The following is a 9,752-nucleotide window of genomic DNA, read 5'->3' on the forward strand; positions in this document are numbered from 1 at the left end:
ATTTGTTTTGTTGTTGTTGTTTTTGTTCGGGGATGGGGGGATGGGTGGGAGATAGGGCTGGGACAACGCGTCGAGGTCATCGATGATGTCGACGCAAAAAATACGTCGACGCAAAATATGCGCATCGATTCGTCGACCTGTTTTTATTTCTCTAAAAAACGTTTGCAAAACGTTTACCTTATGTGCGCTGAATATACGTGATGGCCGGATCAACATTCTGTCCAACGTTATATAACCAATCCAGGGGTTTTTCTGCATTGATCTTTTCTGCTTTTTTTTTTGGCGGCTGTCAAAGCCTTATTTGATCGCTGAGTGAATGACTGTGCTGCTGCGCCTGACAGAGAAGGGTCTGTCTGCAGACTGCAAGACGGGGGCGTAACTTGAAGTGGGCGTAACTTGAAATAGGAGGCGTAACTCGAAGTTGTTCAAATCACACAGAACCACGCGAGATGTCAAAACGAGACTTTGTCGGGATGTGTTCGAAACCGCATTCCCTTTAATTAGGCACTTAACTTCAATAAGTACTAACTTAACGAGCGCTAATAGAGTATATCCTCTACAGCCTAAATGCGTATGTATGAAGTATGAATGCAAATTGTATATCATCATCCGCTATGTTGATCATGTGACCTACAAATTTAAAACAAGCACAAAAACGTAAAAGACATAAGTGACAGGTTTAATTAATGTATTTGTAATTATCTTGATAATGAAGAACATGTTGCAGAAATGGCTGCCTTTTTATTTTGTGATTGTAGTATAGCCAATACTGTTGATTTTATTTTTTTTATATTTTTTACTCCACTAATGTGATCAAGTGTTATCCTTAAAGCATTTTTTTTTTATAATTTGAAAACCCAAAATCATTATCTCTTGAATATTTTTTCAATTATTTTACGTGAAAAATGTTTTTCTTGTATAGTATCTCATACTATGATGAAAACATGATTTTTTATTTACTGTTTTATGGCATGATTGTTTATTGTTAGATACAACCGTCTTACCATGATCTTTTATGAAATAATTAGGCAATAATAATAAAAAAGATGGTCAGGTGCACTAACTCCTCACAGTGACTCTGCAATATCTGCACAGAGGTTACTTCGATCAGCTGCTCAAAGATCTCATCTTTGGAGAAGACTGTTGATTTGACACTCTAAAAATGTAAGTATTACTACTCGAAAATTAACATTACCCCATAATGAATTGCACCTTTTGCCCACCCCAACACTTACATGCAATAATAACAACAATAAATGCCAACCAATAATTATATATTTTTTTTCTTAAAATGACATTTTAGTAAAAGAAGTCAAATGTATTTTCTTTTGTGACACAGCTATACATGAATATATACTAGTTAAATAAGTGCAGTCGATGTGAATACATCCATTTTCAGTCAAGCAATTAATACATGAATGGATAAAATATTTATATTTTATTTACTGACAACAAAAAACATGTCTAAATGATTAAAATAATGTATAAAAGTTAGCATCACAATAAATGCATACATGTACAAGTCAACAACACATGAAACAAAGCTTCATTCAAACTTATTGTTCTAACAATCAAGTATTTACAGATGGTGAACCCAACATCCTCCTGCCATCTGAACACAGCTGATACAGTTCTGCTGCTGCACTTCACAATCTCACTCTTCTCAACGGGGATGTCGTTGAGCAACAGGATGAGGAAGACCTTGATGACGGCTCTCTGAACCACACAACCTTAAAGCGAGAGCAGAAGAACACGTGCAGGACAATCTGACTGCTCAGTCTGCTCCAAACTTTCGTGTGCCTGCACCCCATGAGCACGACTACCTGAAAAACATTTACACAGAGTTTACAAGTACATGCATTGATTTATTACTTTAGTAGTGGGCTAAACCACTGAAGTGGTTCAAATTTATAAATAAATTATACATTTATCCAAAGTGACTTACAGTGCATCGAGACTAACAGTTTTTACCTAACATGTGTTCCCTGGTATTCGAACCCACAACCTTGCACTGCTAACGCAATGCTCTACCACTTGAGCCACAGGAACACCAGTGTGTCCTTGGGCAAGGCTCTGTTCTCTAGGTTGATCAGGGGATTGTAGGCCCCTGTAATAAGAGCACTGTCAATCACTTTAGATAAAAGCTCCATCACATTTTATGATGATGCTTTTCAAGCTTCTGAAAGTCAGCCTTCATTGTTTAATCAGTAACCAGCTGAACAAACTTTACCAAAATCACATCCTCAGTGTCTTGTGGTCTTTCTCTAGATGCTCTGACTGGCTCTGGGGTCACTGAGGATGAAGACACCACAGCAGCATCTGGTCCTGATGAGACAGTAAAGGGCAGGTGGAGTGAGGGAGCGTCTCATCTGTGACTCTCGATCATTTCCAGGATGATGCTGTGGTCTTCTCCATCCTCAGTGCACACACCAGTCTACAGACATTTTCATGTCCTACAAAAATACACATACACAATACAAAAAGTCATTACATTATTCTTTTGTTTCAGGTTTTCCCTCTTTTTCACCTTTCCTTGCAGGTCCTGCTTCACCACAAAAGATCTGCAGCAAATGCACAGAAATCAAGAATAAGAAAGGAGGTGTAATAGTTGTTTAAAATTACATTAATTAAAATAAAATACAACTTAAGATTTCAAATGTTTCATTTTTTTTTTAGTAGTGTACTTACACAAATCCTTTGATGGCAGGATGCCTTCATCAGTTACTCTACAGCAGATAGACACACACATGTGTCTCATCTGTCCCTGTAACATCCAGACAAGAGTCAGTCTCCTCTGTCATATATCTGTGATATACTGCATTTACATGTTGAGTTAATAACTGATGTAACTTACTTTTTATCCAACACAAATGTTCCTTAAATTATCAATATTGCAAATGGACAAATAAAATAGATAACTTATGTTTAGTTAATTTACGTCGATTTGTTTGTTTACATGACTTACACTCATCTAAAACAGTTGACAAAAGTGAATTCTACACAATATCACACACACATCACTCAAGACACCTGTTTCATGTCTGTTAGATGTGCTCATCTACAATTCATATCAAACATTATCCAGTCAGATGATAAATATACATTTTAGCAATAGTCTCCAAGAAGTATATATGGTTTATGTAAATCCACTATTGAGTCGTGTACTTGAAAATGGAGCTCCCCTGTTAGTTATGCATTATAAAACATGTTTACTGCAAAATCACAAATATGCTATATTATATAGGTCACAGACAGATTGACAGATTGAGCCTGTGATCAGTGTTGGGAAGGTTACTTTGGAAATGTAATAGGTTACAGATTACAAGTTACCCTGTTTAAAATGTAATGGTAGTGTAACTTTTTCAATTACTTTATTAAAGTAATGTAACTAATTACTTTTGAGTACTTTTTGATTACTTTTCTAAATTTGTGAAAATTAAAGAATAATAAATGAAAGCATATACTTAAACTTAAATACATTTATCTAATAAGCATGTGACGTATTCTGTGTAATAAACTCCTAAACATTGGTGTTTTTTTTTAAACTGCTGTCTCTTTGTATATGATGATAGTTTTCTCAAAATAAGTAAAATGCACATGAAGTGACACAGAGCAGTTCTAGAAATTATGTTTATGTGCTCGTGTACTCCTATACTGAGGGGGCAGAGGTTGAAAACACTGTGAGCTTCAGTAGGCCTATGTGTAGTAAATGAAACCATGTCTTTGCCATTAATTTACAGGAGGGGCAGACTGGGAAAAAAATTCAGATGGGAAAATTCAAACTCATACAAACAAATTCATGGACAAAACTATTTTTTTGTATGGACCTAACATAAAAAAAAGGTTTAAATCTTTAATTTGGGGACATGCAAAATAATTTAAACTTCTCTTCTGAACTGCACCTTCACTTCTATTTTTCTCTTCAGTCTCTTTATTTTGCCCTGTTATCCATCTCTCTCATGACTTTAATTCTCAAGATTGAACAAAACTATACTTTACAATACAATACTCTACAATACTACAATATCTTTATAGAAAAATCCTAATACTGTACACGAGTCATGTTTTTCCCTTACAAAAATTAACCATGCTTTTATTAGCCTATTTAAAAGTAAAGTAACCTTGTTTTGTTTTTGTTTTTTTGCAAATGGATTTGTATTTATTTTTAAATAAATACATTTGTAAATAATTTTAAATTTTTGGTTACCACAGTTAAACAATAGTAACCATTTTCTCTGGATTTATAGTTAAATATTAAAATGTTAATTTTCGTAAGGGTTGTGTTGTTGTCTGTCGTGGCTCCCCCTAAACCTATAAAAAAAAAATCGGAATTTTTTTCAGCTAAATTACTACTGTACAACAGATAATAATTATGTCCTTTATATAGTATTTTGAGTGATGACTGATGAGCAACGTGCTGCTGCTTGATTAAATAAATAAAAAAACAAAGACAAAAAAGCATCTTTACAGATGAAACTGACCTGAAACCCTGAACAGTAGTTCTGCTTCTCTGCTCCAGCTGTGCGCTTCCACAGTCCACTCTTTTCTCTCTCTCTCTCTCTCTCTCTCTCTCTCTCTCTCTCGCATTGATTACTCTGAGTCTGATCCAAACCGTTTGGCGGAGGCGCGGAGAGCGCGCGAGTCATGATTAACACTTCATGACTTAGAGATTTAATTATCAAATGGCGGATTCGCAAATGATCGCTTTAGTATACAACAATGATATTAAATAGTGGGGCAAAATCAGCTGTCAGGCCACCGGGAATTGTCCCGGTTCTCCCGGTGTCCAGTCCGCGCCTGATTTCCACAGACACGCAGAATGTGCAAGTCATATAGTGCATTTTTGGGGCTTAATATTCACAGACACTAGTCCATGTCATGTTTTGATTCAAGTGTACTGACCTACTTTTGATTTAGTCATCCAAAATGTGGCATATTCCGTCCGCGTTAGGCATTCCGTTTTTATGACTGGATTCTACAAACCAGACTGTGTTTCCGCATCCCGGAAATTATTAGGGCGGTATGTCTCAGAATAGTCAGTGCAATATGGGAAAGAAATCAGTTAAATCTGTATGTGGATGTGTGTAAATATTCAAATGTAATCCCCTTTGTAATCGTTAAAAATTTCATAAGTAACTGTAATTTAATTACTCATTTTTTCTTAGTAACTGTAACTAATTACAGTTACAATAATTTTGTAATTAAATTACGTAACGCCGTTACATGTAACTAGTTACTCCCCAACACTGCCTGTGATACCTGGGGATAGTGTCTTTAGACCTTTTGCTTATATGTTGCTAACTTTACGCCTTAGTTTTAATAAATTATTAACTCCAAAAACAATACCACTGTATGAAAATGACTTATACACTTCAATTTAAATAATTATTTCAGAAAAAATAAGATTCTCACCGTTTTCTCTCACAGCAAGCTGTCATATTCGTCTTCTTTCCAGTTTAACGGCGGTTGGCATCCAGTTTATTGGTGCAATACCGCCCTCTTCTGTTCCGGAGTGTGGGTCAGATACATCTCGGTTACGTATGTAACCTTGGTTCCCTGAATAGGGAACGAGATGCTGTGGTGACGTCACCACGTATGGGAACACCTTCGGTGTGACGAATGTCTGAAGCCCTATACCATCCCGCCAATCCTATTGGCCAAATAGCGCGTGGCACCGCCCAGCATGCGTAAGCATATATATACCTGGTGCCGCGCGCCATTTACCTCAGATTTCATGACGAAGAAGAGAAGAAAGCTATCAAGGTATGGCACGGCCAGAACCGCAGCATCTCGTTCCCTATTCAGGGAACCAAGGTTACATACGTAACCGAGATGTTCCCTTTCATAGGTCACTTCGATGCTGCGGTGACGTCACAACGTATGGGAACGCTATACCATCACGCCTGACGTACCTGATAGCTTGGATCCAAGGAAGCATCTGCTCAAGCGGAGAGAACCCGGGAGCCAGGAGCCATCCTCACATCCAGACTGTAAGACCTGATAAAAGTGCTCGGTGAGGACCAGCCTGCCGCAGCAGAGATATCATCCATAGAAGATCCACTGAGAAAGGCTTGAGAAGAAGCCACTGCTCTCGTGGAATGACCTTTTACTCCTAAGGGCGAAGCGAGCCCGCGCGCCTCATAGGCCAAGGAAATAGCCTCCACCAGCCAATGGGACATGCGCTGTTTCGTAACTGCATGGCCTTTATTCTTATGTCCAAAACAGACAAACAGCTGGTCAGACTCACGCCATGGGGCAGTACAATCCACATAAGTCTTTAACGCTCTCACAGGGCAAAGACTTAGATCTCCAGACTCTGCCGCAGCAGGAGAAAAAGCCTCCAGGACCACCTGCTGAAAATGAAAAGGATTAGACGCGACCTTAGGAACATAATTAGGCCTAGGTCGCAACAACACTTTCACAGAGCCTGGTGCAAACTCCATGCACGAGGGTGAGACAGAGAGAGCCTGTAAATCCCCAACTCTCTTAAGGGAGGATAAAGCCATGAGAAGAAGTGTTTTCAGAGTCAGGAGCTTATCCGATACAGTTTCCAGGGGCTCAAACGGATGCCCTGACAAACCCAGTAACACAATGGATAAATCCCATGAAGGAACTCGCACAGGGCGGAAAGGTCTCAACCGTCGCTTACCCTGTATAAAGCGAGAAACCAGTGGATGACAACCCACTGAAACACCACCTATATGCTGATATGCATGGTGAGCTGAGATAGCTGCCACATAAACCTTCAGGGTGGCTGGTGTCAATCCATCCGAAAAACGGTCCTGAAGAAACTCCAGTACTGAAGCCACAGGGCAGTAAACAGGATCCACATCATGCGTTTCACACCATGTCATAAACAGTTTCCACTTGAAAGCATATAAGCGTCTCGTAGAAACTGCTCTAGAGTTCAGTATAGTCTCGGTAGTTTCAGCAGAAAGACCGGGACATATCAACTCACTCCGCTCAGAGGCCACGCCCACAGATTCCACAGATCTGGCCTCGGATGCCAGATCCGTCCCTGTGCTTGCGATAATAAATCCTCTCTGAGGGGAATCTCCCACAGAGAGCCCGCTAACAGATTGATGAGATCCGCAAACCACGGCTGTGTGTGTCATCGCGTAGCCACCAGCAGCAGCTGTCCCACTCTGTCCCGCCGTATTCTGCATAATACCGCTGGGATCAGACGAATCGGAGGAAACGCATACAAACTGGTCCTGGGCCAGCTGTGAGCTAGCGTATCCAGACCCAGGGGTGATGGAGGGCATAGGGAGAAGCATAGCGGGCAATGCGTAGTCGTGCTCGACGCGAATAAATCCACTTTCGCTTCCCCGAAAATCTGCCATAGGTGATACACCGTTTGGGGGTGTAATCTCCATTCCCCTTGTTCCAGAGCCTGTCTGGATAGTAAATCCGCTCCGAAGTTCAGTCGTCCGGGGATGTGAACAGCCCGGATCGACAGAAATCTGTCGTGAGACCAAAGAAGAATACATCTCGCCAGCCTGCACAGGGGGCGAGAACGCAATCCTCCCTGATGGTTCAGATAAGCCACGACCGCAGTGTTGTCCGTTCTGAGAAGCACATGACGGCTGATCAGTAGACTCGAAAAATACTGGAGAGCCAGAAAAACCGCCAGTAATTCCAATTTGTTTATGTGCCAGCTGCGTTGTGCCGCTGTCCACACTCCGTGGGCTGGGCGCCCATGACAAACAGCTCCCCACCCGGTCAAAGACGCATCTGTCGTGACAGTCTCTCGGGAAGCACAAATTCCCAGCCGAACCCCGGTGAGGAGAAATTCGGCTGACGTCCATTGTTTTAACGACATCACACAGCTCCGCGTCACCGAGATCGTTCGATGCGGAGGACAATGGGGTGAAATATTCTGTCGTTTCGTCCACCACTGAAACGGGCGCATGTAAAGCAAACCCAGATGAATCACGGGAAGCGCCGCCGCCATTAGACCTAACAGTCTGAGGCACAGTCTCACCGTCACTGTGTGACCCGCCCTGAAGTGCTGAACGCATGACGTAATCGACTGAGCGCGCGGGAGAGAAAGCTTTGCTGTCATCGCGCGAGAGTCCAATTCTATTCCCAGAAAAGTAATCCGTTGAGAGGGGACTAACACACTTTTCTGGAAGTTCGTGCGTAAGCCCAGGCTGTGTAAATGATTCAGCACAATATCCCGATGAGAGTGTGCTTGAGTCTGAGATTGCGCTAACACCAGCCAATCGTCCAGATAGTTCAACACACGGATGCCCCGGAGCTGCAACGGGGCCAGAGCTGCGTCCATGCATTTTGAGAACGTACGGGGAGCTAGCGCTAAGCCAAAGGGAAGAACGCGGTACTGATACGCTTTGCCCTCTAAAGCGAATCTGAGGAACTTCCGGTGTCTCTCAATGATCTGAATATGAAAATAAGTATCCTTCAGATCGATCATGACAAACCAGTCGTTTGGTTGAATCTGAGACAAAATAGACTTTACCGTCAACATCTTGAATTTGATCGACCTGAGTGCAAGATTCAGACGGCATAAATCCAGAATGGGTCGTAATCCGCCGTCCTTTTTTGGTACCACAAAATAACGACTGTAAAACCCTGACTCCATCTGAGAGGGGTGTACTTCTTCTATAGCCCCTTTGCTCAGTAGAGCTAACATTTCCTGTCTCAGCACCGCCATGTCCATCGGTTTCATCACCGTGGAGAGAATTCCGCGGAAAGGGGGCAGGCCTTTCCAAAACTGAATGGTGTATCCGTGACAAATTGTGCGTAACACCCGTTGAGAAATGCCGGGCAAGCGTTCCCACGCGGCCCGAAACAATATTAGCGGTTTCAAAATGTTAGTTTCCTGCAACGCTGTTGCACACATAGAGATGTCCGGGCACGAAAGACTCACGGTGTTCGTGCACAGGGGAAGTATATGCATAGCAGCCGTTGCATCTCGTTGTACGTAATCCTGAAACGTGTCCACGGCAGGAATTAGGCCAACAGATTGAGCATCGGGCTCTGCCGCTAGCGAAATAGCGGCGGCTGTGCGAGCCGTCATTACGGGCCGTTTGATGACGACCCTTTGAAGCGCTCCTCGAGCTCTGAAAACTGGATCGTGCAGAGTGTCTGAGGAAGCGATTGGTGTTACAGTTCGCTCCAATGCTGTTCGAGGCGCTGTTTGCGGCGAAACAGTCAGGGTTTGAGCGTGGGGACTGCAATGAGAGTGTTGGATGCGCGAAAGCGGTCCAACAGCGCTCTCTAGCGGAGGGCACAGTCCCTGGCAGGCAGCGAAAAAATCAGGAGCTGCTGTTCGGTGCCCGAGAACGAGAGGCATTGGCCGTCGAACTCAGGTTCAACCTTTTTCGTTGGCGTTGTTCAGCCGGTGTAACAACCCTATTGCCCCAATCCTTGCGAGGGGGCACCATAGGTGAAGGCTTTTCCCGAGAGGGCACTCGCTGGCGGTGAGAGGAGGTTGAGCGAGAACGCGCGGGTGCCTGACGGCGTTCAACCTCTCTGGGTCTGCGGGGAATCATCTGGCGGAAAGCGGCTGATTGCTGTTTCGCTGCTCTGAATTTCTCCACCACTGAAGTAACAGCCTCTCCAAACAAACCGTCCTTAGACACAGGGGCATCCATGAGGAAAGATTTATCCTTTTCCTTTATATCGGTGAGATTAAGCCAGAGGTGGCGCTCAACCATAATTAATCCAGCCATGGAACGGCCCACTGCTCGAGCAGTATGTTTGGTAGCACGAAGCGCCAAATCAGTTGC

The 9,752-nt window shown here is 42.7% G+C and overlaps 1 long non-coding RNA gene across 2 annotated transcripts; it reads right to left on the minus strand.

Moving 5' to 3' along the window:
• Positions 1-1,418: 1,418 nt before the first annotated feature.
• Positions 1,419-5,511, minus strand: LOC132148626 (uncharacterized). Of its 2 annotated transcripts, XR_009434950.1 has the most exons (5): positions 5,413-5,511; positions 2,689-2,764; positions 2,231-2,561; positions 1,972-2,107; positions 1,419-1,823 (listed from the first exon to the last, which is right to left on the minus strand). It is a non-coding gene; the product is annotated as an uncharacterized LOC132148626 (long non-coding RNA). The 2 variants fall into 2 exon arrangements; XR_009434951.1 differs by lacking the exon at positions 1,972-2,107 and having other exon boundaries at positions 5,413-5,502.
• Between the last annotated feature and the right edge of the window lie 4,241 nt (positions 5,512-9,752).

Source organism: Carassius carassius, chromosome 9 (genome assembly GCF_963082965.1).
Source record: "Carassius carassius chromosome 9, fCarCar2.1, whole genome shotgun sequence".
NCBI classification, from domain to species: Eukaryota; Metazoa; Chordata; class Actinopteri; order Cypriniformes; family Cyprinidae; genus Carassius; species Carassius carassius.